A 25,868-nucleotide genomic window follows, 5' to 3' on the forward strand; every position below is an offset into this window, starting at 1 on the left:
TTTCGTAAAGAAACGGCATATTCTTCTATTGACTCTCCTCTAAATTGTTTTCGAGACTTAAAACGTTGTATATCGACATCAAATTCATGGGAAGAGGCAAATAAAGGTAGGTAATAATCTATTATATTTTCGTATGAAAACTTAGAGAAATATCCAGAAAGATAAATCTTCTCTAATAACTTATGGACATCTATATGTACCATATTACAGAACAATTCAATCATCTTATTATCTGGTACTTCGATCTTGGCTGCTAAATACTCAAATCTATTTAACCAAACATAAAAAAGACCTTCTTTTTCTTGATTGTAACGATTAATCATCACTATTATTCGATTTAGATAATACGTTATTAGATTTACTTTTTCAAATTTAACAGCCTCTGCGACCAACTGGTCGTACGTTAGGTAAGTATTATTTTTCAAATGAATTCTTATATCATTCTCACGTAATCCATCGATGAATTTTTTGTACAATATTTCTATCATGTTTTCTCCGTACTCACATTTGTCAATTATTCTTTTCAAATTTTTAGAATAATTTTCTATCGTCTCGTTTTCATATTGAATACGACACATAAAACGATCACGATGTAAATAAATTTCATAGGGAGATGTAAAAATACTAAGGTAATTGTTTACTAATTCATTGTACGAAAGCTTAGAGAAGATGACATGAGAGTTAGTCGTCCGTACGTACGTATGGACATCGACATGTACCATCTTATTGAAAATTTCAATTATCATATTATCTGGTATCCCTATAATACTTGCTGCGAACTCAAATTTATTTAACCACAAATAAAAAGAACCATCACTTTCTGGATGGTAGACATTAATCCTTAAAAGAATTTCATTTTGAAAAATAGTAACTAGATTCTTTCTTTTCAATTTAATGGCAGTGGCTATCGTTTCATGGAACGTTGCGCCAGAAATTTCTTTCAAACAAGCTTTTAAATTCTTGTCGCATAGTCCATTCTTAAATTTTTCGCATAATCTTTCTTCTGGGAAATTTGTATTATCGCACTTGTCATATATTTTTTTTAAATTATCGCCATATTCCTTTATCGTTTCTTGTTCATATTGATTTCGACACAGGAAACGTTTTTTGTTTAAATCAATCTCGGTGATAGGAAAATAATGACGAAAGAAAATTTTCGTTGCGTCATCGTACGAAAGTCGGTGGAAGTTAGTAGAAATATTATTCGCTTCAACAGACGCAAAGACATCAGTATCCACCATCGTATAGAACAATTCACGAATTTTATAATCTGGTACCTCGATCTTATCTGCTACGTACTCAAATTTATTTAACCAAACATGAAAATGACCTTCTTGTTCTTGATTGTAACTATTAATTATTAGTAGTGCTCGATCTCGATAATACGTTATTAGATAAAATTCTTCCAATTCAATGGCCGTTGCCACTAACTCATCGAATGATGAAAAAGTATGATTAAATAATTCAATTCTTATAAGATCTTCGCGTAGTCCATGAAAAAATTTTTCACACAATATATTTTGTGTGATTTCTTCATAATCGCATTTATTATATATTTTTATTAATTCTTGAGCATAATTTCGAATCGGCTCTTTTTCGTATTGATTTCGAATAACAAAGCGATATTGGTATCCAGTTTGTTCACATAAATAAAAATAATACAAATAATTGTCTATTAATTCGTCGTATGAAAGTACATGAAAATTTACAGCGAATAAAATCTTCTTTATTCTGTTCTGGACATCATTATCTACCATTTTCTTGAAGAATTTAATCATTTTTTCATCTGGTACTTCGATAATATTTGCTACATATTCAAATTTATTTACCCACTCACAAAATTTCTCCACTTCCTCTGATCTGTAAATATTCATCATTCTGAATGCTCGTTGTTGATAAATAGATACTAGATTATATTCGTTGAATAAAAGTTCATCGCTCATTATTTTCAAAATTATTATTATTTATTTGCCCGTAAATATTCAATTTCTTTAAAATTCGTTTTGTTTCACTTTCACCAATAATCACAATAAACTTTTCGTAATGTATTTCCAAAGGATTTAAATTTCGATTTCCTAATGTATAAGTTTTATACTTCTTATTAAATTTATTTATAAGTAAATGATCTGCGTGTCGTAATGTATATAAGACATTCTTTTTAGAAAACGCCCAATTTAACGATAATAATCTTACAAAAGTTTAACTAATATCTTATTGGTTTGACGTATATCCAAAGACTCAATATTTAAATATTGTTACATTTTGCAATGGTTGTGGAGAGGGAAATTTATTCAGCGTCCTTTATTAGTCTTTAGAAAAGGTAATAATAACACTGTCAGTGAGAACAATAAACAGGTTACAGAATATAAACGTTTAACAGAATAACAGTTACATTAACTTTCTGAGAATGTTTTAATTTTATAGATTTCTAAAGACTTAAAACCAAAAGTCTAAACAGAAAGTCAAATTAAACAAGTATCTTCCCCTTAATGTTTCTTACGTTCTCATCTATGCATAAAGTACATCATCTAGCTTTGAAAAACTAATTTACTATGTAGACTTAAAAGGTTTTACCCTTCTGATCTAGAAATAAGAATTAGTTAAATAGTAATATGATTATACTGTAACAGATACATCCATTTACACTAATCATTGTAGCATTCTTTTGAACTTCCATCTTATGTCAATGTATTACATTAGTAAAAATTGCCTATAATTCTTGCTGAGAATTCATTGGATATTCCATTATTAAGAGTAAAAAAAAATTAATTTTTGATTCAAGAGGGTAACTACAAGCTGCTATTGGGATTGAACAAACTCGAGATTTTATTGAAACGTACAGTATCAATTAGAACCGTACTACATACAATATCTTGAAGTTTCGAAAGTTTTTAGAAGTTTTTTAATCAAAGTAGAGTTTTTTATTTTTTCTAGTTGAGTCTACGAGTCAATTTTAAATCCCAGTACAGAATTGTACCGCGGTAATGCTTGTCATCTGATTTTTTAGTCTTAAAAATTTACGTTTCTTGAGTTACATTGATTTTGTCTTGAGCAGAAATGGGAAAATAAAATATTCTTGAGGACGTAACAATATAATTGATAATATTCTGAAATAAAGCCAATTCTTTTATAAAGGCGTGTGTTTGTTTATTCTTCTTTATTTTGTTTATTATTCTCTTTATGAAGAAATTCATCATAACATTGTAGCATAAAATACAAATATATTATAATAATAGATATTGTTTTAATTTTATTTATTTACTTATCATTATAATAGTATGTATATATAAAAGTGGTATACAATCATTTGCAATTCAAATAACTCTTTGCTTTTTAATGTTTTTACTTATATTTAAGGATAAATAAAATTTCAGAATTTCGTATTTTTAAATACAAAATCTGGGTCTAATAAATTAACTAATGCATTTACAACAATTTTAACACAAATTCTGAAATATGTCGATTTGAGAAAAAATTTATAAAAATCTCTTCAAATATAAGGCACTTATAAATAATTTTGTAGCTAGATGTAAAAATTTTTTATGCTATGTAGTTCGGTAAACATTATATAAAAAGAAAAACGACATCCAATGTTTTACGTTACCTTCGTTATTTTCTTTTTTCATTTTTTTTTTAAATTTTTGGAAATACCTTAAATAAATTTAAAGATTACATTGTAATCTTGGCCTCTTAATTTGAAAAAGATTGTATGTAAGTAAAAATGTGTAAGAAAATAATTAATTAAATTCGTTAGAATTTTTGCAGAGAAACTAATATGAAAAAAGTAGATATTCTTTAATTTTAAAGTATTTTTCATATTAATTTTACACAAATTTCTCGTTAGCATAATCAATTTAGATTAAAAAGTCATATCTAATCTATGTCACAAGTCATAAATTCTTCTTTCTGTTCTAATATGTTAGTAATTTTGAAATATTAATTTAGAGGTTAAAAGTTATAAAGTAATATGACATTTTGTACTATATGACAATATATTTAAGGTTTTAAGGAACACAATAACAATAAGAATTAAATTAATTTTTATTATAGGATAATATGTAAAAGGAAATTATATAGAACTTCGACCAAAATTGGTGGTTACCGATTTTTTTTTCTTTATCGTCAGTTCTACGGTTCCATTTGATTATTTCTTTTTAACATGTTCCTATTTAAAAAAGTTTCTTCTACAATCCGTCAATATCTTTAATAAGTATTTTTTCATTATTACAAATTCTGTCACTTAGAAGGGTTTCCTGATCAGTCAGTCCTTAAACAAATATTAAAAATAAATTATCTTTTTATTAAGGAAAATATTACAATCATTACCATTACTTTTTTTAATAAAAATTAGCGATTTTCGTTTCCTTTTAAAAAAGTTTTTTTTTTTTTGAATAACAAATCTTTTTCTATTTAGTATGAATAGAATTCTGTAAGTGTATAAATTCCAGGACCAAAATTTTGAATTTTTGTAAAACCGTGCAGGACTACTGCTAATATCAGAAATTTTTATAAATTTATCAATTAATGACATAGTCAGAAGGATAATGTTTTTTTTATTCTTTTCCACGATCGAATTTAAAATATGCAATGATCTGTTTATTGTACTCATTAGTAATGTAAAGGAGTAATATTAGTTTAGAATAGATATAGGATAATCTGATCTTAGTTTGTATAAGATAGATAGAGAATTTATGGCACTATAGAATCCGTAAGATAGGATCCTCTTAAGAAAAGGATATAATATTTATTTCTGAACAAATAACATCTTGGTGATTTAGACTGTGGAGATTCCGAGAACGCTTTGTACGTACTCCCACTCTAAGGTGTTACGTAGATTTGGAAGAAAGACGGTTGATGACCAATAATGGATCGGAAAAGAGACTAGGACCGCCCTGCGTCCCCTTTCCCTCTCCGTCTGCGCTAGGACCGATGCATAAGAAAAGAAAAGGGTTAGTCTTATGATTGCGCCTCGAAAAGTCTTATGATTGAGTCTTAGGAAGTCTTATGGTATTAAGGGGTTATACGCAGTTGCGAGGCTCGAAAAAGACGTATTTTCATGAATTTTTTCTAGAAACAGTTTTTATTTCTCAAAAAAAATTGTTGGTAATTCAAATAGAGTGAACTTTTGAGAATACAATAGCGCGTCGATTCTGTAAAAATATTAATCTGCACTGCTCCTGTAGATGATTTCCTGAACGTCCTCTAAAAAAAGACGTTTGGCGGTGATCTCCATTTTGGCGGTTTGGATTATCCGAAATTAAAAAATATGGTGGATTCTTTTAAAGGATAGATTAATGCAAGTATTAAAACCAAGGAATAATAAAAATTTTGATTTTTGACAAAATGGCGTCTATTTGAAAAAAAGTTGTTGTTTTTGACTAAAATTTTCGCTCTAAATTGTTACAAAAAAATAGTAATAAATTTTTTTAAAAATTATTCCTTATACTTAATACCTGAGGAATATATCTAAGAAGATTGTGTAAAAATTTGAAACCGATCAGTTAAGCCGTTTTTGCAAAATCGAGATCACCGACTTTGAAAATACCGTTTTGAGAAAAACGCGTTTAAAGTTTCAAAGAGACGTTTACACATAGTTAAAAATTTTTGTTTGCAGCTTACATGAAGTGAAGAATATTTGTCGGATCGATTTGAAATTTTCAGAGAATATACTTAAATATATGTACATTCCGAAAATGCAAAAAAAAAATCGATTTTTTGAAAATCCTAACTGCGTATAACCCCTTAAGTGGTCGTATTATGTGAAAGTGTTATGTGGCCTTATTGAGTTTTATGTCTTATGTCTTACGGTTTTTACGTCTTATGTTTTCTTATGTTATGCTTATGTAATTACGAAGATTTACTTTTAAGTGATTTTATGTACGATTAAATATATGTGTATTCCAAACTTTTAATCCTGACAAACTGTTATTTAAATAATAACGCCCTTTAACCCTATCATCAAGACAGAGGGATTCGTTACTGTAAATATATTATTAATTCTACTAAGGACAAATGTAAAGCTATAAATATTTTCCCCTCTCCTCTCCAATCTAAAAGCAATAAAGTTTAAACTGTGAGTCGTTGAGCATACGTTAAACCGTCAAGATGTTATTTAATCATTTACATGTTTAATATCGTTAACTTTATTAGTTGTAAAAAATAATTTGTAATATTCGTTACGACACAAAGATCAGTTTCTTCTATATAAATGACAAAAATATCATAAAAAATATAAAACGTATACGTGTTACTAAAAGAAAATTATTTTAAATTATATTACGAAAAGTGTATACTTGTTATTGGTAGAAGAGAAAAACAAAATCCGAAAAAAAAAAATTTCAAAATAGAATCTTATTTACGTACAATAAGTAATAAAAATCCCTATTGAAAATGATGAGCAACGTGAATTCAATTAACGAAAAAGTTCAAATGAATTATTATCGAAATCTAGCCCTTCCAATGATAGGAGTTTACGAATCAGAAGATGTGGAGAAATTTATTATGTGGTTAAATAGATTTGAATATGTATCAAATATTATCTGTTTACCAAGAGATAAAATGATTGAATTTTTCCTTGAAATGGTGAATGACAATGTCCGTAAAGATGTCCAGCAGATTATCTATAACTTCAATGTCTATGAAGTTCCATACGAGAGTTTAATAACCTATTATCTTCTTCTTTTGTCTGCGAAGGAAGGTAATATACACAAAAAACGTTTCATGTGTCGAAATCAATACGAACATGAGCCGATAAAACTTTATGCTAATTATTTACGAAGAATGATAAATAAATGCAATTACGGAAGCGAGAAACATGAAAAATTGTGTGGTAAATTTTTGGATGGATTACGCGAAATTGTTTTAAGAAATTATTTATATGAAACTAATTACGAATCGTTTGACGAATTGGTTGCAAAGGCCATTGAATTTGCAAAAATTAATCTAATAACTTATTACACCGATCTAGCTCTTCTAAAGATTGATATTTACAATCCAGAGACCCAAGGTATTTTTTATATTTGGTTAAATAAATTTGAGTATGTAGCAAATATGCTCAAGGTACCACATAATAAAATGGCTGAGTTTTTCAATAAGATGATAGATAATGATATCCATATTTCTGTACAAATGACCTTCCCTTCTATCCAATTTTCTATACTTCCATACGAGATAATAGTAATCCATTATCTTCATTATTTTTCTCCTCATGAAGAGGATTTACACAGGCCACGTATATGGTGTCGTAAACAATTTGAAGAAGAAACGATAGAAAATTATGCTCATAGTTTACAAGAAATTTGTAACAGGTGCATATATACAACTGACCTAAGAAACAAATTATTCGAACAATTCAAGTATGGACTTCGTGAAATTAAGATAAAAATTTATTTACGTGAAATTAATTACGAATCATTCGACGAAATGGTGGCAAAGGCTATTGAATTTGCTAAAGTTCATTTAATAACGTATTATCGAGAACAAGCTCTTTTAATGATTGACATTTACAATCCGGAAAGGGAAGATGAGTTTCAAATTTGGTTAAATAAATTTGAGTATGTAGCAGCTATGATCGAGGTACCAGCTGATAAAATGATTCCATTTTTTAACAAAATGGTAGATGATTATGTCCATACGACTGTTTTGAAGACTTATCCTTTAATCAACCTCTCTAAACTTTCATACGAACTAATATTAGAATATTACTTTCTTTGTTTTTCTCCTTCCCATGAATTTGATTTAAACAAAAAACGTTTTTTGTCTCGAATTCAATATGAACAAGAGTCAGTAACACACTATGCTTTTAGTTTACGAAAATTATATTCTAAGTGCTATTATACAACTGGCCTAGACCAAAAATTAAGCTTACGATTCATTACAGGAATCCGCGACAAGGATCTAAGAAATCATTTAATTAAAACTTCTACCTTATCATTCGAACAAATGGTAATAAGCGCCCTTGAATTTGAAACTACAAAAAATTATTATTGGCGTATTTAATAATCGAGATTAAGTGAACTATCGTTTATTAAAAAATAAACAAATAAAACAAACTGACAGTAGGAAAAATTTGCAACAATTGAAATTGTCAATAATTTAGAAATGTAATTAATTAATCAAAGAATCTCACATTATACCACATCTTTTACAGTCACAAGAATTATTCGAAACCAGTAAAATTGTTGCATGAATTATCAAAAAACGAATAATTATCGGTTAAAATAGTACATTATCAAAATTTTCAAGAAGAACGAAGCAAAGAAACATTGGTTTTCTTCTTAAACAGTTAACCTGTACGTTATTGAAAACGTTCAGATGATAAGTTTTTTATGGTACACAATTATAGAAATATATTTATATTTAAGAAATCAAAATTTATGTTCGTATTTGTGTACTATACTTTTGTGAGGATGAAAAGAAATACGAGAAGTGTATGCATCGATTTTTCTGGAAATATGTGTAGACAATTTCCTTATAAATACCGAAAAGAAATGTTATTCTTTATTTGTATGAGTGTGATGAAATGTGTATGAGTATGCGAGAGTTTATTGTAGGATGAAAGAAAAAGAGACCGTTTCTCTAGACGAGAATGCATTTGTTTTATTTGTAACGTGACACCGCTTGGACTCGTCGCTTAAAATGTCGTCCCACCGAAACTTCTCGAACATTCCCGATACGAAAAAACAAGATGAATTCAGATTCATTATGATCAGGAATCATTGGGAAATTTCGTGAAGATACGCAATGAAATGACGAAAAGTGACAGAGGGGGGATGATAAGTATTTATGTGCCCATAATTATGAAAGTGGTCTAATTGTAAATCAAAATTATAAAAAAAATCAGTTTATTAGTTATTTCACATCACATTACTTTAAACTAAATTAATTCAATGTAATTTTAACGATATTGTTAAAAATGAACCGTTAGATAGTGTTTGTTATTTCAATATTATATAGAATTTATTTAATGTTCAAATGTAATCCTTTAAATATCTGACTTAAACCACTTTCATAATTATGGGCACATATAGGCGACGAAAAAAAAACAACGGGGCGTATTTTATATTGTTTTGTTTGTGTTGAGAATATCATATATATTTTCTACTGCAACCAATAAATTTTATTTTTGTTATCAATTAAACATTATGTTTAAAACTTTTTAATATCCAACTCATTAATAAATTCATTTATTCGAACAGTTTGTACGACGAGTGTTTGTGTCTGAAAGAAAACAAAAGACGACGAAAGACAACGTCAACGAAGAATTAAGTAGAACGATATCTTCGTTAATTACGATGTTTAAAGTAACACATATTACAGCGTATTAATGAGTTATTAATTTAAATTATAGATACTTACCATTTTATTCTATCTCATTTCATTATATTTTATTGTAACTTATTAAATCTTTTAATAAAACATTATTAAATGATATTAAATTAATAAAATTAAAATATACATAAAGTAAATCTTACAATTTTGTAAAAATGATACCTTAATAAAGTAATAATTGTTATTTAAAGAAGGATATTGTTATTTATATACATTTTTCACTCGATAAAAATATAATTTATTTATGATATTTCTATAGGGACCGATTATAAGTTATGTATGAGGTTATGTATGAGGTTATATATGAGGTTATGTATGAGGTTGTTAGAAATTGTAAGTGTAAAAATTCAAAGCGGACCTTGTCATCATTTAATACACATCTAAATATTATGGGATTAATAATTTCTTATGAAAATGTTATGGAAATGTTATTATGTAAATATCTTTGATTTTTTATTGCATATAAAAGCATAACACCTTTAAAAGTTTAATGCAACTGTTGATTATATTCTACGTTAAAATTTATAATATTCTATGAACTGTTTATTTTACTCATTATTTGTTATATTATTATTAAATCTACCAAAAACTATAATGTAAAGAGTTATAAATCTTCCACTTTCAACTTCTATCTAAATGCAATAACGTTTAACACGTTTAATCACTCGTCCAACAGTAAAACAAACAGGTAAACCACCAAGTTTATTTCCGATATCTAAATAAACAGATGGGTCACACGTAAAGTTCGAATTCTGACGTCGTGAATATAAAAACAAGAAATACGACCGGCACAACAGAGATTTAGCAACGGGAATTGAAACAGCTGATCCGACGGTGAACGCGCTTCAGATCGATGTAAATAAAATGCGTTCGAAAATATTTATTCAGGAGAGCAAACATAGATAAATTAAATTAAAAGTTCTGACTTATTTTTTCCGAATTTAACTCTAACCTTTAATACACTTTTGATCAAATAATTCGAAAAACTTTTCTTTTAAGAACAAATGTGTATATGTTTTTATACTCTCTTTCTATTAGATTTTTTTAATATATATAAGTAAAGGATCTAAGTGTCGTTATGATTATTAACATATATTTAAGAAAAAAAAATTCTAAAATTAACGAGAATAAATGCAGAAAAATTAAACTAATATCTAAACGGTTTTCCATATGCTGAATGACTAATAATTTAATTTTTAGATTGGAATAGAGAGGGGAAAATATTTAATGCTCTACATTTGTTTTTAGTAGGAATAATAATATATTTACCAATGTGAGCACAATAATGACCAAATATAAATAAACAATGATAATATTTCTCATAAAAATTCAAACTTTTTGCTTTCGTCATATCGTTAGAAACATTTAATTTACAAAACAAATGTTTATGTCTTAAGTATAAAAATATTTTCTTAATTTTCTAAAATCCCCAAAACACAAAATTTTGGAACATTTTTGATATATAAAAGAGTTCTAATAACATTTTCGCTGATTCCTTTAATGAATTGTGCGCATTGTTCTTCTTCCGAGTCATTTTTATATATTTTATAGCATTTATTATATATTTTTCGTAAATTAATAGTATATTCTTCTATCGTTTCTTCTTCGTATTGAAATCGACAGTAAAATCGTTTTCTATGTAAGTTAAACTCATTAAATACTGAAAAAATATTATGGTAAAAGTTTATTATAACTTCGTATGAAAATTCAGAGACGATTATATGAGGATATTTCAGCTCAATATGCTCCTGGATATTATTGTGCACCATTGTAATGAAAAATTCACCAATTTTATGATCTGGTAACTCGCTCTTTTCTGCCACGTACTCAAATTTATTTAATCATGATTCAAAAAACATAAGATCTTCTAGTACAGAAATATCTTTCATGGAAGTAGCTTTATTTTTATAGTAAGAAATTTCCTTAACTTCCTCGTTGCTCATTATTTTCAAATGAGAAAACTGTTTTTATAACTTATTGTACGTAAACAGATAATCTTTTAAAAGTTTTTTGTTCTCGGACTTATTTTTCGTTATTACTACTAACTTCAATACACTTTTCATGAAGTAATTCAACGAGCTTTTCATTTAAGAACATGTTTATGTGTTATACTTTCTATTATATTCTTTTATACATATATATAAGTGTTGTAATGATTATTTATAATTTAAAATAAAATTATAATATTAACGAGAATAATCGTACATAAATACAAGCAATATCGCAAAGATTTAACGTATACTGAATGACTAAAAATTTAAACATTGTTGCTTTTAGATAGGAGTAGAGAGGGGAAAATATTATGTCTTCAGTAGAAATAATAATATATTTACCAATGAGCACAATAAACAGTTCATTGCATATTCTTAATTCGGACGAAAAAAAGATCAAAAATTATATTGTCTTCCTAACAATGTCATAACTTCATAAACTTAAAAAAATTTCTAATATTAACAACTTTAAAAACGTTTTATAAAGTGGTCCATGATATCTTGATTTAAATTCATTTATAACCAAGCTCATTTAGGTTATTTACACTTAAAAGATTTAATTAAGGTAACCTGATACAACGGTTTTTTTATAAATATCTATTAATAAAAATTAATTAATAATATTTTTACAAATTATTAACGTTTTACATTGACCCTGATTATAAGGACACTTATTCTGACTCATTTATCTACTGTTCAAAGTCCGTCGGATTTTGCATTTCGATATTCATTCTCTGAAATATTTTATCCATTTCCAATTGAGTGGCTTTTGCTACCATTTCATTGAACGATAAGCCACGAGTTTCATTCAAAAGAATTTTTATATCATTATCAAAGATTCCATTAATGAATTGTGCGCATAATTCATAATCTCTGTTTCTTTTATAATTGAACTTATTATATATTCTTTTTAAATTTTCAGAAAATTCTTTAATCGTTTCTCTATTATATTGCTCACGACAAAAAAAACGTCTTCTGTGTAAATCATATTCAAAGTACTCAGAAAAATAAAGAAGATATTTTTCTATTATCTCGTCGTATGAAATGTCACAGAAGTTAATTGAAGGAGAAGCCTTCCTGACTTGCTTGTGGACCTTTTCATGAACCATTTCATTAAAAAATTCAATCTTCTTATCATCTGGTACTCCGAGACTAACTGCTAGATACTCAAATGTATTAAACCAAGCATGAAAAGAACCCTCATTTTCTGGATTGTAAATATTAATATTTCGACAAGCTATATCTACAAGATACAACATCAAATCCGATTTAGATAATTTAATGGCCTTTACAACTGGTTCATTGAATGATAACTCATTACAATTTTTTATAAAACTTCCTGCAATCTTATCACGTAGACCAGAAATGAATAGTTTGCATAAACTATCTTTGTCAAATTTATAATAGCACTTGTTATTTATTTTTAGTAAACTATCGGCATAATTTCTTATGGTTTCATTTTCATACTGCTTACGAACAGTTAATCGACTGCTATGTAAATCAACTTCACAGGGAGAGAAATGACGAAGATAATAATCTATTATCTGATCGTATTGAAGTTTAGAGAAATTGACAGCAGGAAAACTGTTCATTACGTCCATATGAACTACATTATATACCATTGCATTGAACAATTCAACGATCCTATCATCCAGTACCCCTATACTATCTGCTACATACTCAAATTTATTTAACCAATCATAAAATTCACCTTCATTTGGTGGATTGTAAGAATTCATCATTAAACGTGCTTCATCTACATAAGACGTTATTATATCTGATTTTGAAAATTCAATTGCCTTTGCTACCTTTTCATCAAACGATGATCTAAGAGTTTCACTTAAAAGAGATCTAATGACATTATCGCGGATTCCTTTAACGAATTGCTCGCATAATATTTTGTCTTTGTTACGTCTATAATGACACTTATTACACATTTTTCGTAAATTGTCAGCATAATTTTCTATTGTTTCTTTTTCATATTGATTTCGAGACTTAAATCGCTTTCTGTATACATTAAGTTCATTGGAAAAATTAAAATAACGAAAGTACTGGCTTATTAATTTTTTGTATGATAATTTAGAGATGTTGACGTTAGAGTATTTCTTTCTCAATCGCTCATTGAAATTATTATCCACCACTGCAATCAATAATTCACTCATTTTGTCATCTGGTACATGGATCTTATCTGTCACGTACTCAAATTTATTTAACCATATATAAAATTTTCCTTCTATCTCTTGGTTGTAAATATTCATCATCGAAAGAACTTCATCTCGATAATAGGAAATGTCCTTAACTTCGTGTAATGAATCCTCGTTGCTCATTATTTTCAAATGTGAAAACCGTTTTTATAACTTATAGGACGTGAATAGATAATCTTTTAAATGTTCTTTGTTCTCGGACTTATTTTTCGTTATTACAACTAACTTTAATACACTTTTCATAAAGTAATTCAATGAACTTTTCTTTTAAGAGTATATATATATGTATATGTGTTATATTTCCTAGTATATTTTTTTACACATTTATACAATATATATATATATAAGTGTTGTAATGATCGTTTATAATGTAAAATAAAATTATTAAATAAATGAGAATAACCGTACATAAGTTCGAGCAATATCGCAACGGTTTAACGTATACTGAACGAATAAGAATTTAAACATTATTGCTTTTAGATACAAGTTGAGAGGGGAAAATATTCAACACTCTACATTTGTCCTTGGAAGAAATTATTATATATTTACCAATAAGCCCAATAAACAGTTTATTTCATATTCTTAATTCGAACGTAAGAAAGATTAAAAATTAAATTATCCTTCTAACGGCGTTATATAACTTCATAAACTTAAAAAAATTTCTAATATTAACAACTTCAGAAACATTTTATAAGGTGGTCCATGATATTTTGATTTGAATTCATTTATGACCAAGCTCATTCAGGTTATTTACACTTAAAAGATTTAATTATGGAAACCTGATACAACGGTTTTTTATAAATGTCGAAAAAACATTGCATTTTTATTTAAGAGAAAATATAAATAAACTATAGTAATATTTCTCATAATAATAATTAAAACATATTAGTTTCGTCTTATCGTTATAAACATTTAATGTTAATAACAAATATTTATGTTGTAAGAACACAAATAATTTCTTAATTTTGTAAAATCCAGAACACTTAATCATTGAACTTGGCGATAACTTGCAGGAGTAATGCCTAATGACATAAACAAATTTTTGATTACTTTATTTTTTCCTTCAGTAATGTAAATTTTTAACTAGAGCTCAATAGCTCTGAAATTGTTCATGCAAAAATTATATTGATTTTACATTCTACTTGGGCTAGTAAAACATATTATAGCACACAATGTGATATTATTAGATTAATTGATTATTTTTACAAATTATTAACGTTTTACATTGACACTGATTATAGGGACATTTATTCTGACTCATTTATTTACTGTTCAAAGCCCGTTGGATTTTTCATTTTGATATACATTTTCTGAAACGTTTTATCCATTTCCAATTGAGTGGCTTTTGCTACCATTTCATTGAACGATAGGCCACGAGTTTTACTCAAAAGAATTTTTATATCATTTTCAAAGATTCCGCTAAAGAATTGTGCGCATAATTCATCATCTCTGCTTCTATTATAATTGCACTTATTATATATTTTTTTTAAATTTTCAGAAAATTCTTTAATCGTTTCTTTTCTATATTGCTTACGACAAAAAAAACGTTTTCTGTGTAAATTATATTCATAGGATTCAGAAAAATAAAAAAGGTATTTTTCTATTATCTCGTCGTATGAAATGTTGCAGAAGTTAATTGAAGGAGAAGCCTTCCTGACTTGCTTGTGAACCTTTTCATGAACCATTTTATTAAAAAATTCAATCATTCTGTCATCTGGTACTCCGATACTATCTGCTAGATACTCAAATGAATTAAACCAAACATGAAAAGGACCCTCAATTTCTATCTTGTAAACATTCAAATTTTGACGAGCTAGGTCTACATAATGCCATGTCAAATTATTTTTAGATAATTTAGTGGCCTTTGCTACTGTTTCAGTGAATGATAACTCATCAAAATTTTTCATAAAACATCCTGTAACCTTATCACGTAGACCAGAAATAAATAGATTGCATAAACATTTTTCTTTGTCAATTTTATTATAGCACTTGTTATTTATTTTTAGTAAACTATCGGCATAATTTCTTATCGTTTCCTTATCATATTGCTTACGAACAGTTAAACGACTGCTATGTAAATCAACTTCGAAGGGATAGAAATGACGAAGGTAATAATCTATTATCTGATCGTATAGAAGTTCAGAGAAATTAACATCAGGGAAACTGTTCTTTACTTCCACATGAACAGCATTACAAACCATTCTATTGAACAATTCAACGATCTTATTATCTGGTACCCCTATTTTATCTGCTACATACTCAAATTTATTTAACCAATCATAAAATTCACCTTCATTTGGTGGATAGTAAGAATTCATCATTAAAAGTGCTTCATCTACATAAAACGTTATTATATCTGATTTTAAAAATTCAATTGCCTTTGCTACCTTTTCATCAAACGATGATCTAGGAGTTTTACTTAAAAGAGATCTGATAACATTGTCGCGGATTCCTTTAACGAATTGCTCGCATAATTTTTTGTCTTTGTTACATCTATAATGACACATATGACACATTTTTCGTAAACTGTCAGCATAATTTTCTATAGTTTCTTTTTCATATTGATTTCGAGAGTTAAATCGCTTTCTGTATACATTAATTTCTTTGGAAATATTAAAAAAACGAAAGTATTGGCTTATTAATTCTTTGTATGATAATTTGGAGATTTTGACATTAGGGCATTCATTTCTTAATCGTCCATTGACTTTATTATTCACCATTGCAATTAATAATTCACTCATTTTATCATCTGGTACATTGATCTTATCTGCTACGTACTCAAATTTATTTAGCCATATATAAAATAATCCTTCTATCTCTTGGTTGTAAATATTCATCATCGAAAGAGCTTTATCTCGATAATAAGAAATATTTTTAACTTCGTGTAATGAATCCTCGTTGCTCATTATTTTCAAATGTGAAAACCGTTTTTATAACTTATAGTACGTAAATAAATAATCTTTTAAAGTTCTTTGTTATCGGACTTATTTTTCGTTATTACAACTAACTCAATACACTTTTCATAAAGTTATTCAATGAACTTTTCTTTTAAGAGCAGGTATATGTGTTATACTTCCTATTATATTTTTTTACATATATATATACATATATACATAAGTGTTGTAATGATTATTTATAATGTAAAATGAAATTATTAAATTAACAAGAATAACCATACATAAGTTTAAGACATATCGCAACGGTTTAACGTATACTGAACGTCTAAGAATTTAAACATTATTGCTTTTAGATAGGAGTGGAGAGGGGAAAATATTTAACACTCTACATTTGTCCTTGGAAGAAATTATTATATATTTACCAATGAGCCCAATAAACAGTTTATTGCATATTCTTAATTCGAACGTAAGAAAGATCAAAAATTACATTTTCCTTTTAACGGTTTTATGACTTTAGAAACTTAAAGAAATTTCTGATATTGACGTTACTACAAATCTATTAAGTGGTAGCGCTTAATATCTTGATTTGTATTCATTTATAAAGACAAACTTTTAAGATACTAGGATAGATACTAGGATAGTTGATTAACTTTGTGTAATGAATCCTAGTTGCTCATTATTATTATTATTAAGTGGCGTTGGGAACTCGAAAGCTCATTGTTGCATATACCAAATCCTGCCAGTGTTCTCGTTCCATTCGCGATCCTCATATCCCATTTTCTTAATAATCCTCCTAATATTGTCCTCCCAACTACGCCTTGGTCTACCCAATGGTCTTTTCCCATTAGGTATACCTATACCTATACCTATACCTGAATACAGAAAACCCGTTTTATTCCTAATTGCACGTATATAAATAATCTTTCAAAATTTCTTTGTTCGGTATCTTTTTTTGCTATTAACACTAACTTCAATACACTTTTCAAAAAGTAATTTAAGAGAATTTTTTAGGAAAACTTATACATTTTATATTTTCTGTTACATTTTTTAAATGTATATATAAGTAAAAGATCTAAATGTCGTAAAATATATATTACAAATTTCTTTAAAAAATTCTAAAGTTAACAAGATGTAACGTACAAAAATTATACTAATATCTTAACAGTTTAACGTATGCTTAACGACTATTCTATTTAAACTATATTGTTTTTAGATAGAAATGTGTGGAAAGGGAAATTTATTCAACGTTCTACATTAGTCTTTGGTAAGAGTATAATAAAAGTAACAAGGAATACAATAAACATTTCATGTAATATATCTAATTTAAACGTGGAACAAAATAAACAATTACATTATCATTCTGATGATGTTTTATATAATAAAAGAACTCTATGATATTGCCGTAAAAATTTTTTAATATAATATTCTTTTAATTATTAACTACTCCAGTATTAGTTTAATAAATATCAAATAACAACCAGGTCTGCTTCGACTTTTTACATTTAAAAGTTCTAATTAAAGCCTCCTAAAAAATAATTCATAATGAGTCCCTACATGAATGTGGAATTCTATCACTCTCTTCAGTCTCCAGAGTGACAACTGACGAACAAAAAAAAAGAATTCCGATAATTTTGATGATGGTTTCGTTGAATGAGGGAGCCTTTCGTCACAAAAATGCAGTATATTTTTATAAGTAAAATAATAAAACAATACTAATACAATAAAACGAGTTCAGTGTTTGACTATTAGACGCTGATTGCCTATTTAGACATTTTCTTCTTTACACACTGTTTATATGTCACTGTAAAAAAGTCTATCATTATTCCATGTTTACATTATTGAGTCGGTTTCTCACTCTGGCTTGCACTGAATAATCTCACACTCTATGTCTCATACATACTAAAGATTCGTCTTACTCGTCACAACACACATACATAAATATCATATAAATTGTATTTTTTCTAGTAAAAATTTTAGGTAAATAACAAAATCTTTCCAAATAAAAATGATCACTTTTTGTTAACATATTTCTTTTTTACAAAACCTTAATGTCGAGAACGTATTTTTATTTTCTATATATAAATATATTTTCATAATTATTTGAGTTCAAAAACTAAATTTTGAATTTTTTCGATAACGTGCAAGAATACTGTTTCACGATAAAGACATAGCCTTTTGGCTTACTTTGAATTATTAAAGACAGAAAATTACCTAAAATTGCAGACCGTTTATCTTTTTTTATTTGTTTATTGTTGTAATACCAGTAATTCTTTAAACTTTTTTATTCATGTTTAAAACAAATTATTTCCTTTTTAATTTTGAATTTTGAATTTTTCAATTTCCCTTGAAATTAAAATTGCCACTGCTACATATACATCGAACAATAGGCCACGAAATTTACTTAAATAAATTCCTATTTTATCGTCAAAGAGTCCTTCACAGAATCGTTCGCATAATATTTCATTTGAGGAATCGGTATAATTACATTTGGAATATATTTTCAGTAAATTATCAGAATATCTCTCTATCGTTTCTTTTTCATATTGATTTCGACACAGGAAACGCCTTCTGTGTAAGTCAGTTTCATCGATAGAAGAAAAATATTCAAGGTAATAGTCTATTAGCTCGTCGTATGAAAGTTCAGAGAAGTCGATAGAGGGGTTGTTTTTCTTTACATACCTATGTACATCATCATCGACCATATGGTTAAAGAATTTATTAATTTCATCATTTGGTACTATGATTATATCTGCGATATACTCAAATTTGTTTAACCACACATAAAATTCTTCTCCCTTTTCTGGATGGAATGTAGGAAGCCTTAGAAGAGATGGATCCAGATGAGAAATTATTTTTTTAAATGTTTTTAAATGAATGGCAAACAGTTCAATTTCTTCGAGTGAGAAGCCACGAAGTTTTTTTAAAATTGTTTTTATTTCAATGTCATAGATTCCATCAAGAAATCTTTTGCATTTTATATTTTGTGGATCATTTGAATAACTGCACTTACTATATATTTTCCTTAAATTATAAATATATTCTTCTATCGTTTCCATGTCATATTGATTTCGACACAGGAAACGCCTTCTGTGTAAATCAGTTTCATCGGCAGAAGCAAAATATTTAAGGTAATAGTATATTATCTCGTCGTATGAAAGTACAGAGAAATTGATAGAAGGGTTGGCTTTCTTGACAGCAGTATGGACTTCATTATCGACCGTTTCATTGAAGATTTCAAGAATGCGCGATTTTTCTTCTTTATCAGTTTGTACCTTATACTCAAATTTATTTAACCATTCACAAAAGATACCTTCATTCCCTAGACTGAAAGTATCAATCATTAACGCATTTTGACTTTTATGAGTATTTCTTTCATTCACGTTTGCAAACTCAAGGACCATTGATACTAAGTCAACGAATAATAAATTATGTTGTATTTCAAAATGAAGTTTTGTTATAGTGTCGCGGATTCCATCAACGAATTGTTGGCTTAGTTTTTCTTCTAGGCGATCGTTATATTCGCACTTTTTATAAATTTTTTTTAATCTTGAAGCATAATTTAATATCGATTCTTTTTCATATTGTTTACGACATAGAAAACGTTTTCTGTGTAAATAAATTTCATCAGGAGAATCAAAATAACGAAGGTAATATTTTATCATCTCTTCGTATGAAAGTTCAGAAAAGTTAACAGAAGGATAGGCATTCTTGACATTTGTATGAACATCATTACCGACCATACTATTGAAGTATTCAACCATTTCATGACCTGGTACATTGAGAACATCTGCTATATACTCAAATTTATTCAACCATTCGTAAAATATACCTTCATCCTTGAGACTGTAAGTATTAATTGTTGGATCAGTTTCACATTCACAATTATTTGTTTTATTAAAGTCTGCTATATCAATGATATTGTCTATTGTTGCATAAAATGACATGACAGTACGGTTTTTTATATGGAATCTAAAATTATCGTTGTAGAGTCCATCAATGAATTTTTCACATAATTTTTTTTCTCGTATTTCTCTATACTCGCACTTATTATATATTTTCTGTAAACTGTTAGCATATCTTTCTATCGGCTCATCTTCATATTGATTCCTATTTATAAATCGAATTCTGTACATATACTTTACATCTGTAGGATCAAAATAACGAAAGTAATGGTTTATTATCTCATCGTATGAAAGTTCAGAGAAGTTGACAGAAGGATAATTTTGCTTGATAAGTTCCTGGAAGTTATTATCTATCATTTTATTGAAGATTTCAACCATTTTATCGTTTGGTAAATCGATCATATCTGCAATATACTCAAATGCATTTAACCACAAACAAAACGTAGATTTGTTTAGATTTTTGTAAGGATGTATCATTCGAACAACTCGTTCTTGATAATCAGGTTTTCTATTATCTTTGGGTGATAAATCCTCGTTGCTCATTATTTTTTAAACAGAAAACGTTTTATATTCCTTTTTGCACGAAAATCGATGATATTTTAAAAGTTACTTGTTCTGATTTTGTTTTGCTTTGACCAATAACCTTAATTCACTTTTCATTGAAAAACACGTATATGTTTTAAATTTATCGTTATTTTTTTTACATTTATATATAAGTAAACGATATAAGTTTTTAATGTATATTATTATTAATTTAATAAACTATAAAGTTAATGAAAAAAAATGTTAAAACTTGTATATCTTTAAGTAATGTCTTAACAATTTAATATATTCTTAACGACTAACTATTTAAACCTTATTGCTTTTATATAGAAGTGAAGAGGGAAAAATATTCAATGCTTTACATTTGTCCTTAGTAGAAATAATAATATATTTACCAATAAGCACAACAAACAGTTCCTCGAATATAACAAATTTAAATGTGTAACAGTTACTGTATCTTTCTGATGACGCTATGATTTTATATAATAGATTTTTATAGACTAGATGCCAAAGTCAAAGCAAAAAGATTAACCAAACAAGTATTCATTTCTTATGCTTTTTACACTCTTATGTACGCGTATTCTCAAGTATTTCATGTTAAATCTTCCTTTGATGAACTTTAAGTTCTTTAACGGTGTATTAACAAGAAAATTAAACAAAAAGAATACATTTCGGTGAGAGAGATGTTAGAATTTTAATGAAAATATTTCATAGATTAATTATAGTTCAAAAAATAGTTCGCTTATTTTAATTTCACAAGCAGTCAAGAGTAATTCTGTGAAAATGTCCTTAAGTCGTTCAGAATCGTATTATTGTTCTGCTTATTAAAATGGCATGCAATCAGAATAAAAGTGATGCATTAAATAGCGATAAATCTTTCTTTTGGTAAAGAGATATATCTTTCTAGCAAAGATTAGTAATTATTTTCTATTTTAAAAGCATAGGTTGTTTACTTATCTAACATTTCTTTTCAGTATAGCTAAGATTTGGTGAAGTTGATTCTTTTTATAAATTTGTAGAAAGTGTCGTTACTACTGTATAGAGTAGTTTTCTTAAATTTGGTTCGGTCATTGCTGCAATTCTAGGACTAGTCGTCTTTATAATTATTGTAAAACTTATTATTTATTCTATTCCCCAAGATTACACCCTAAACACTACATGTGGTTAGAGTCCCTATCTATTCAGAGTCGTCTTGGATTCCATTGCTAGTCTGTTAATGCATCTGGGAAATCGCTGATAAGGACTTCCGGACGAGATAATTCATTTTTCGTCATATTTTTTAGTTTTTTCATTCGTCTATTTATCGATTGAACTCCGCCTGCATGATCGCTGGACGGATCAAGGTCAGCGATCATGTTGCCGGTCCTAAGCCCGGGAAAAGGAGGAAGGTTGTTGGATCAGGTTAGCTCCCTACCCAACGTAAAAAAAATTTGCGGCTCATAGAAACGACACTCTGTCTATTAGCAGAATGGACCACAAGAATCAGCAGAATTGCACGGGATAAATCACCGATTGGCCGCAGAAGTGCGGGGCGCCCACGAAAACGATGGTGCGACAAATTAACAGTGCAATAGGCAGAAAAACGTCGATACGAAACTGGCAACTTGCCTAAATTAAAGAATGAAGAAGAAGAAGAAGATTTATCGATTGACAATTTCTCTCTCATTTGCTGCCAGACATCGTATCTGCTGCAGCACAGTTTCTTCGTCTTATACTCCCAGTTGTAATTATCGCTTTTTCTATCTTTACCACGTTGTCTGGGTCATTTTAAAGGGGCTCCTTTCTTAGCGTGGAAATTCTCAACTCTAGGAAGTCAGCACCAATAAGCAACTTCTTGTTTCAAAATAGCACCTGAAAAAACTCAAATTAAAATGTGGGAAACGGTTTTCATCTATTGTTACCTCTGTCGTGAACTCTCTCAATACTGCATGTGCTAGTAATTTGGATTCTGTGAATGTGCACTAGCTAACCAAGCAAAATAAGCTGGATCGGTTTAAAGTATGCTCATTATTACTGACCTGAATTTTACAAATGAATTAAAGTATGAAATTTTGCAGCACTTATCTTATTTACCGGATCTTTTATTAACTAACTTTCATTTTTTTAAACACTTAGAACAGTTTCTACGAGCTAAACAGTATGAAAATAAAGACAGTCTAAAAAATTCCATGTCACAATTTATAGATACCAAAGATCAGAATTTCTTCAGGACAGGCATCTATGTATTAAAATCTCTTTGAGAAAAATGTATTAAAGCAAACAGAGTTTACTTTGATTAAATAAACAAGTTTTGAAAAAAGATATGCAGTTTTATATATTTACTTAAGAATCCGACATTTCATACGCACCGATGTAATACTTCTTCGGATGAATTCTGCGTCACAGCACGTGTTTCTTCCGTCATAACATTTTTCTTCGGACATTTCTTCCCAAACCCTTTCGTAGGGTACGTTGCGCCAGGATGACCAAATACATCACGATTATAGTTGCTGTTATTAGTTTTCTTCCTTGCTTCGTGGTGTTCCATGTTTACATTCTTCGCGTTACGCATTGGCTTCACTGATACGACGTTTCGTTTACCGTGTTAGTTCGTTGAACTTACAGTAATTCTATCAAATGTGTCGATTAGGCCCTCTGTCGTCGCGAAACAATAAATACGCTCCTAATCGCGCAATGACTTTTCTGGGATTCCGTCGATAATGTAATCTAACATTAGAGCAAACGAAACTTTAACATGCGACGATCAACACTGACTTTACTTTCCGATTCTTTTGTATTTTATTTTAACGATGCAACACACGAATACTTCATTGTCTACACGCACGATTGCAATGATGTTCTGAAACAGAAAAAGAAAAAGAACAATTAATACCATCGTTATAATAAAAAAACCATTAAAGTTATCATAGAAATGTTTGATAGGAAAATATATTGACTTTTAGTCTTCATTGATGACTGCAGGATGGGTATCCTATCCTTAGGATGACGATGAATAAAATAAAATTAAATAAAAAATCTGCAAAGCTGAAATATACTAAAGATTATAGTACAATATTCCCTGTCAATCATTTCTGAAGGCAGGACACACATTAAAAGATGTTTTATCATAAAGAATCAACGTTAAATATAACAAAAAAATGTAATTATCTATGAGAATTGAATTAATTAAAAGTATAAGTTATAAAATATTTGTATAACGTACCAAAGTATGCAACTATTTGCTTGATAGTACTCGCTTTGCATTTCAATATGCAAACTCAGGCAATATTAATTGTTTAAGTTTCACTATTTCAATGTAATTGTATACAAAGTATATAAAGTTAGTAAAAATATTAATTAAAAAGCTTTAAAGTTGTCTAAATAAACAATAATTGAATCAGCAAACTCAATAAAGAATAACCAAAAAAATAAATCGTTTGTTATACCATCCTATGTAATGAAAAACTCTTGAAAGTATTTGAATTAACACGAGAACGTTATAAATAAAATTATTCAATAGTTTAATGCGCCGTCACTTTTACTGGTCTTAACTTGTCGAAGGACGGAAGAGGAATGAGCATCTCTTTCTCCCTCTCTCACTCTCTCTCTCTCTCTCTCTCTCTCTCTCTCTCTCTCTCTGTTTATCCTTGAGAGTAACGAATTTCGGCTGTTTTTGTTTTTATCTCATTGTTAGCTCGAGCATTGCTGAAAAACACAGAACGTGTTAATACACGTTTATATGCGGAATGTTTTGTATTTTTATTCTCTCTCTCTCTCTTTCTTTCTTTCTTTCTTTTTCTTCTTCTTCTCCCTTTTTCACATTCTTGCTTTTTTTCTTACATTCTTTCTATTATACTTCTCTACGTTATGAAAAAATACATAGCTTACTTCAACGAATATGAAGGAGATAAAAATGTGAACACAACAGTAAGGTTAAGTATATGTATTCGTCCTGGACTCTCCCAATGCTCGGAAACCTTAAAAAAGTAAGAAAAGATTACATTAGTACAATACAAAGAAAATCAAATATATGAATGTGTTATGTATGTATGTATGTGTGCGAGTTAATTCGTAAGATTTGGCGCGTAGTTGACAGATATCGATTTTATTTTAATGGATATCTTTCGAACTTTTTAATATTTCATTTTGAGAATACTCACGTATAAAAATCTAGCTTGCAATTATCTTTTGATGTATAGTAGAAGGGTGCATCTTAGAAAATTTCTTTGAATTACCTGATATTAACGGGACGACGATGCTTTCTTACGATCTCCACAACGGATGTTAAGAAAAGAACGCTGATTGGCTTAAAAATTGCAGTTTAGTATTTTGAACGTGTGACCATATAAAAATTCATATATTAAATAAATAAAATAATATGATATATATAAGATAATAACCAATTTATAGAGTAGTATATCTTATAACATGAGTTATACAAAGTCATTAGAAAAGTATTTTTAATCGATTGGATGAAATTAAATGAATATTTTCTTACTTGCAAATTCAAATTATTGCCAACGTCTCATACACGCACACATGCTAGCCGTCACACATATGTTAACTTGCTTTTCTTCTTGACAACGTTAGTCAAATTTGATATTATAATTTATATATTAAATAAATCGAAAATTCACGTACATTCTATTTTTCTATTAAGTGATTTCTTGTTAATATTTAAAAAAAAATGAATAGAATAAAGATAATATATATTAAAAATTTTGTCCCATCGAACAAAAGAAAACAGTCGTATAAAAAAGAATTATTGTTGTAGAAATATCTTTCAAAAAAAAAAAACATCACGTGCCATCTGTGAAAGAAAAAATTCGCGTAATTTATATCGATAATGAAAAATTTTACCTTATTGATCTATTGTCGATTAGGTACTAACTTCAATTTCAATACTTTGATAGCGTGCAATGTCAATTGTTTTAAAGATGCCTACCAACGACGTTTCTTTTCTTTACAATTCTTCTGTGCTTCTTCTGTTCTTCTGTACGATACGATACAAGGTTCTTAGTA

At 28.2% G+C, this 25,868-nt stretch overlaps 1 long non-coding RNA gene across 1 annotated transcript; it reads right to left on the reverse strand.

Moving 5' to 3' along the window:
- Positions 1 to 23,293: 23,293 nt before the first annotated feature.
- Positions 23,294 to 24,398, reverse strand: LOC122513369. The gene is made up of 2 exons (XR_006302736.1): positions 24,070 to 24,398; positions 23,294 to 23,706 (listed from the first exon to the last, which is right to left on the reverse strand). It is a non-coding gene; the product is annotated as an uncharacterized LOC122513369 (long non-coding RNA).
- Between the last annotated feature and the right edge of the window lie 1,470 nt (positions 24,399 to 25,868).

This window comes from Polistes fuscatus, unplaced genomic scaffold, assembly GCF_010416935.1.
Source record: "Polistes fuscatus isolate 324 unplaced genomic scaffold, CU_Pfus_HIC Scaffold12, whole genome shotgun sequence".
Lineage (NCBI taxonomy): Eukaryota > Metazoa > Arthropoda > Insecta > Hymenoptera > Vespidae > Polistes > Polistes fuscatus.